The sequence below is a fragment of the Pinus tabuliformis genome, chromosome 8 (assembly GCF_031772625.1).
Source record: "Pinus tabuliformis cultivar Carrire ecotype Pingquan chromosome 8, CPIR1, whole genome shotgun sequence".
NCBI classification, from domain to species: Eukaryota; Viridiplantae; Streptophyta; class Pinopsida; order Pinales; family Pinaceae; genus Pinus; species Pinus tabuliformis.
The window spans coordinates 630,199,536-630,205,295 of record NC_142294.1 but is presented as its reverse complement, the minus strand read 5'-3'; the positions used below and the strand labels follow the sequence as shown (position 1 = coordinate 630,205,295).

General features: G+C 38.8%; 1 pseudogene; it reads right to left on the bottom strand.

Annotated features, from left to right (window-relative positions):
• Positions 1-265: 265 nt before the first annotated feature.
• Positions 266-5,192, bottom strand: LOC149237075 (cysteine-rich receptor-like protein kinase 2; annotated as a pseudogene).
• Between the last annotated feature and the right edge of the window lie 568 nt (positions 5,193-5,760).

Sequence of the window (5,760 nt, the reverse complement as noted above, 5' to 3'; positions counted from 1 at the left end):
ATTTAAAAATGAAATAAACTACTATGCCAGCTGCAAATGATTGTGTTTTTTTATTTATTTTAATATTGTAGAAATATCAAAAATACATTTTTACTTGAAAAAAAAATTGACATGCCAAGAGCAACCGCAATATACAGACCATTTACGGTGCCCATTGATTTGGCTGGTTGAATTTAAATACATGGCTTGACCGGTTTAAATGTGCAACGGAGTGACGCACAATAAGGTAATGCTCTCCTTTAATGAGTGGACATGAAAATAAAACTTACAGGCTAGGTTTGCTTTTCACCTCGGCACTAGCATGTCTCATGAAGGATCCACAGCTGCATGGATATCTAAGAATGTCGTTGAAGTAGTCGTTGTACGGATTCATGTTGATGTCAGGATGTGCCACGTAATCCAGATCTATCAAAGCAGGCATAATTGGCGACGGAAGGGATTCTCCCTCACTTGTCAGCATCGACACCACCCGGGACATTGAAGGCCGCGACGCTGCAGCGGTTTGAGTGCACATAAGACCTATTTTAATCACCCTAGTCCCTTCCTCCCACGAAAATATGGGATCCATAAGTGCTAATGCTTCCTTTGTGTCATACAATCTCCATGCCTGAGTGGTCAATATCAACAAGAACAGCATCAAGCTTCAGTTAGCTATGGAAATTTCAAGAAATTTTCAACTAGAATTATGAGTTCCACGTGAACCATACTCTTTCAATGAGAAACTCCATGTCATCACCCAAAACATGTTTCTTTCTTCCGCTGATAACCTCAAGTAAAAGAACTCCAAAGCTAAATACATCTGCTTTCTCTGTCAGCTGTCCGCGTAAGGCGTACTCAGGCGCCATGTAAGCTCTGCATAATGTCATGTAGATGAAATTTCCATATTTTAAAGTTTAAACCTCTCTAAATTACATAGTCAATATATGGTAAGTTATTAAATAAATTGAGGGGACATCACGAGATTGAACTCTAGAGAGAAATATTCTTACAGTATCCCTGCAACTCTAGTGCTCACATGGCTCTCATCTTCTGCAAAGAGTTTGGCTAAACCAAAGTCCGCTATTTTGGGTCTGTTTTTATTGTCCATTAAAATATTGCTTGCTTTAATATCTCTATGAATGATCCCAATCTCAGACTCCTCGTGAAGATATGCTAGCCCACGCAGTTCCCACTATGATTTCATACCTCGTTCGCCAGTCAAGTAAATGGCGTTTTGTTATGTCTGCAATTATTGCATCACAGGTAGTGAAAACATTAGCAAGCTACATACACAAATTTGAACAAATCAAGGATCTATGCAGCCATTAAGCAGTTAAATAGTTAAAAGCAAACCAAATATAATCCTGTCGAGACTACTGTTGTGCAGGTATTCGTAAACCAGTAGCCTTTCTGAGTTTTCAACTGAGCAACCAAGCAATTTGACTAGATTCCTGTGCTGGACACGACTGATGAGATTCGCTTCATTCAAAAATTCCACATCAACTTCTCTGCCATCTGAGAGAACCCCCTGCAGCAGATCAATGAATTTCAAAATTATTTATATTCTTCAATAATACTCGAGCTGCTGCCTCCAAATCTGTAAGTAAGTGAATGCTAAACGCTCACTTTAAAAACGGATCCAAATCCCCCTTCACCAAGCTTATTCTCTGCTTTAAAATTGCTTGTAGCCTCCTTCAGAATACTGTACTTGAATATAAGTTCCGGATTTGCTATATTAGAGGACAAGTTAATTTCCAATTCCTGGGCTGCGGAAACAATAACAAGCCGTCAGACAAAACAATGACTTCAGATTTCAGGGAGAAACGGACTTCAGATAGGAGATATTACGAATTTTTTTTGAATTTAATGAAAATAGTTTTGAATTAAAACAATTAATTACTATCAATCAATTTAAATCAATTTGATTGTTGAAGTTTAGTGAAGAAGATAGTGTGATGTGTGATATTTCTTCAGGAAGTTGTAAAACTTATTGTTCAGTCATATATGCGCAGGAACACGGATGGTTTTAAAGTCTAAGATTTTGATCAGACATACAGGTAGTGTATTGGTGCATGGAGTCATATAGATGTGAGAATAATGCAGAAATAGATTTAGTTATGAGTGGTTGAACTGAATTAGTTGTAGGTGGTTGAATAGAATTAGTTATGAGTGGTTAGGTGTTATTCCTATATAAGTGTGATGTAAGTGAACAAATAGATTAATGAAGTTTGTGAGTTTTTTGTTTTAAGTTACGTGTGTGGCTGCTGGACGTTGATCTGTGGACGGTGTGGTCGAAGTCTGCTTGAAGGATACCCTGTGGACAAGCAAATCCGGCTCGAAGTTTTCAGCAGACAATGCAGCAGAAAGAAATAACTTAAGATTTTTAAATCCATCATTCACTGAGGTGTCTTTGTTTATGTAGTTTCCATTATGCCTGTTATGTCTTTGATTTGATTCATTATTCTTTCTCCTATAGCAATCTTTTGCCAAATGTCCAGGTTTTCCACAATAATGACATACAATGTTCCTTTTAACATAAGAATCAGGAGGTGCCATACCTTTCTGCTTTGCTTGAAAACGGCCTCTGTTTCTGTCCCATGATCTCCCTCGGAATGGTTTTTGCCAACCACCATTGTTGGAGAGGGGAATGCTGGTAGAGTGCTGCATTGCGTGGAGTCCCTTTCCAGAACATTGCCTGGTGTTTTTTGCAAGCTTATCGTGGTCATATTCTTTTTCAGTCGGCCCGGTTTTCTTTTGTTCAAGAGAGTGCTGTTAGTGAGCACCGTTTGTGACAGGTGATAAAGCTAACTGATATGTCTATTATTTTAGACAATGATCTTTTTAATGATCATTTTCTCATGAACCCATTTGGGATTAGCAGTGTTTTGAGTCCATTGACAAAGAGTTTCATGAAGAAATCACTCATGCTGTTGAAGAAATCACTGAGATTAAAACTTGCCCGGTTGTTAGAAGTTTTATTGGATCTACTTTCAAGATGACTGCTACTTTGGAGGATACTACCATGGATGTTCTTCGAAGGCCGCTCATGTTCAAAGATGACTGCATTTTGGTGACTCCTTCGTTGGTTCCTCATGGAAAGTGGGGAGAACATGAATTAAATTACCTCGTTCGAGATCTTGCATTGCCTCTCAATCCAAAAGAGGTTGTTGACGTTAAGTATGTACGCAAGGAGCAAAGGAATTTCATAAGGAAACCCAAAAAGGTGAAGATGAAACTGCACCAGCAATGGAAAAGGAACAAGCATGGACCTTTTAATAAGAAGGCAAAAATGAAATGTTTTGTTGTAAGCCTAGCTGAGACTTAGACCAGCAGGCAAGTTACAGTTTCAGTCGTCATGATTAAGAATATAGTTTCTTGTATATCGTGCTATAGTATATATTTGTTATATAGTTGGAATTAAGGGGGAGTGGTAGAAAGGTATTAATTCCAACTACCCTCTGTTAATGCAGTAGTTAGAGCAATCTAGAGAATACAGCAGATGTTCAAAGTACAAGTTCTAGAAGTCAGTTAGGTATGGTAGAAAATCCATTTCAAGTACAAGTTCTAGAAGTCAGTTAGGTATGGTAGAAAACCCATTTCTCCATTAAGGGAGGATGTGAGAATAATGCAGAAATAGATTTAGTTATGAGTGGTTGAACTGAATTAGTTGTAGGTGGTTGAACAGAATTAGTTATGAGTGGTTAGGTGTTATTCCTATATAAGTGTGATGTAAGTGAACAAATAGATTAATGAAGTTTGTGAGTTTTCTGTTTTAAGTATAGAATTGTGGAATGGACCATATGGTGCATGGAGTCATATAGAATTGTGGAATGGACCACAGATGTACCATCTTTGAAAGAGGAAATGTAAATTCTTAGGTGAAATGTTTGCTTAACCATACACATGAAAAGATATCCTATATAACTAACGGATCCAGAAGCTAGTTACCTATGTAATCAGGGAGATGAAAACTTTTTAATAGAAACTTTAACATAAAGTGATTGGGACCGGGTTGTTCTCCCTGTATCAAGTTTAAGGGGATTGTTAAAGTGGCTCAGAAAAAATGGTTATTTGACTCTAGGTTTATCACAACCTATGATTTTGCCCATAAAATTCAATTCCAATGTAACCTGTTTACAAACTAAAAGACTAGATGTTAATTTGTACTAGTATCCATTAAAATCTTGTGATCTCCAAAATATTTCCAAAACCAGTAATTGATATAAAAATAACATGATACCCGAAAGAAGAGTGATCATTTAAAAAATCACAAGCTAATAAGAGCACACTGAATGATACCTCTGGTTAGAGAAATCTGTTGCCAAAATTTCCGAGATGAAGATTTCCATATGCAAAGGCCAATGGCCGCAATTAACCCAACCATAGCGGATGTCACGGCCAGAGTTACTCCAAGCACTTCAGATCTTTGAAAAATGTGTAAAGCTCAGAACGCAAATAGCAGTTCATGGATCCGAATTGAGAGCCAATAGCTCCAGTCTGGCATCCCGATATTTGTGACAGGGCAAAATCCAGGCACGATCCGCAGTCTGTTGAGGATAAATCTCTCCAACACTGCGCTATGCTGTAGATATGCTCCGTCGCATTATATGGCGCAACGGCTGAATCTGCAGCAAAATGTTTAGGACTTTGGGCCGCTTCATTGGCAATATTTAGGAGCATGGCCTTAATAGTATTTGAGAACTGCTGTGACTGACTGCTGGTAAGGGGATTGCAGAGAACTTTTTCCTGCCCACTGTCACTATAATTGCCGTAAAAGGAATGATTGTCGTAACGTAAGAAGCATCCATCTAACTGAATGAATCCGGACGTGTTCTGGCATCCGTCAACAAGCCTGGATTTCGCCGTGGATGCGCACTGTTGGCAATCAGAGGAATTTAAATCTCCCCTGCACTGGGCAAGCCCATAAACCGTAGTGTTGCTGTTTTGCGCAGCATCAACAACACTAGAAATATTGAATCCGCTAAGGTAAACGTTGCTCACCAGTGATTCCAAAACCTGGTTTAGATTACTCTGGAAGGCGCTACCGTTTGCATATTCGCTAGTCCCACAACCACGCCAAACGGTAGCAATGTACGGATCAGCCCCAGAGAGGTGCATGCGCATACCCAGGCACACTGTAAGTAATATAGTGCTGATTAATGTTTTCATCTTCATCGCCATCGCCATGAACGCCCCTCTTACAATCCGCTGGAGTCCCAAAATTATAGCTTTTGCATTTGTTTTGAGCACGCGGGTGTGCCAACTGGATCCTAGAACGCGTGAGTTGACCGAATTAACAATATAAAATAAACCAGAAACCTGAACAAACTTTTTTACAACCGCAAGGAATTGACCGAGTCGAACCCGGGAAAAAAATTGGAAGCATGAAACTTGTTTTCTCAAACAAATCAATTTGTTTATTTTCTATGACATGGGCTTGCGAAAGAGAGCTCTTTAAACTAATCGTGTTACGAAGAAGTCCGTTAAAACACTACTACTCTCTCCATATTATTTAACATGATAAATCATGGGACGAACCAGTCATCACCCAACCATTCTTACCTAAAAGTTCCCTTATTTGACTGACTTACAGAACTTGTTTGCATAAATCTCGTTGGTGGAATTATGTGACGCAATGAACTCGTCGCCATAACCATTTTCGGAAGTCAAAATTACAGCGCAATGGAATCGTCTGCATAAAAGTTCCCTTATTTGACTGACTTACAGAACTTATTTGCATAAATCTCGTTGGTGGAATTATGTGACGCAATGAACTCGTCG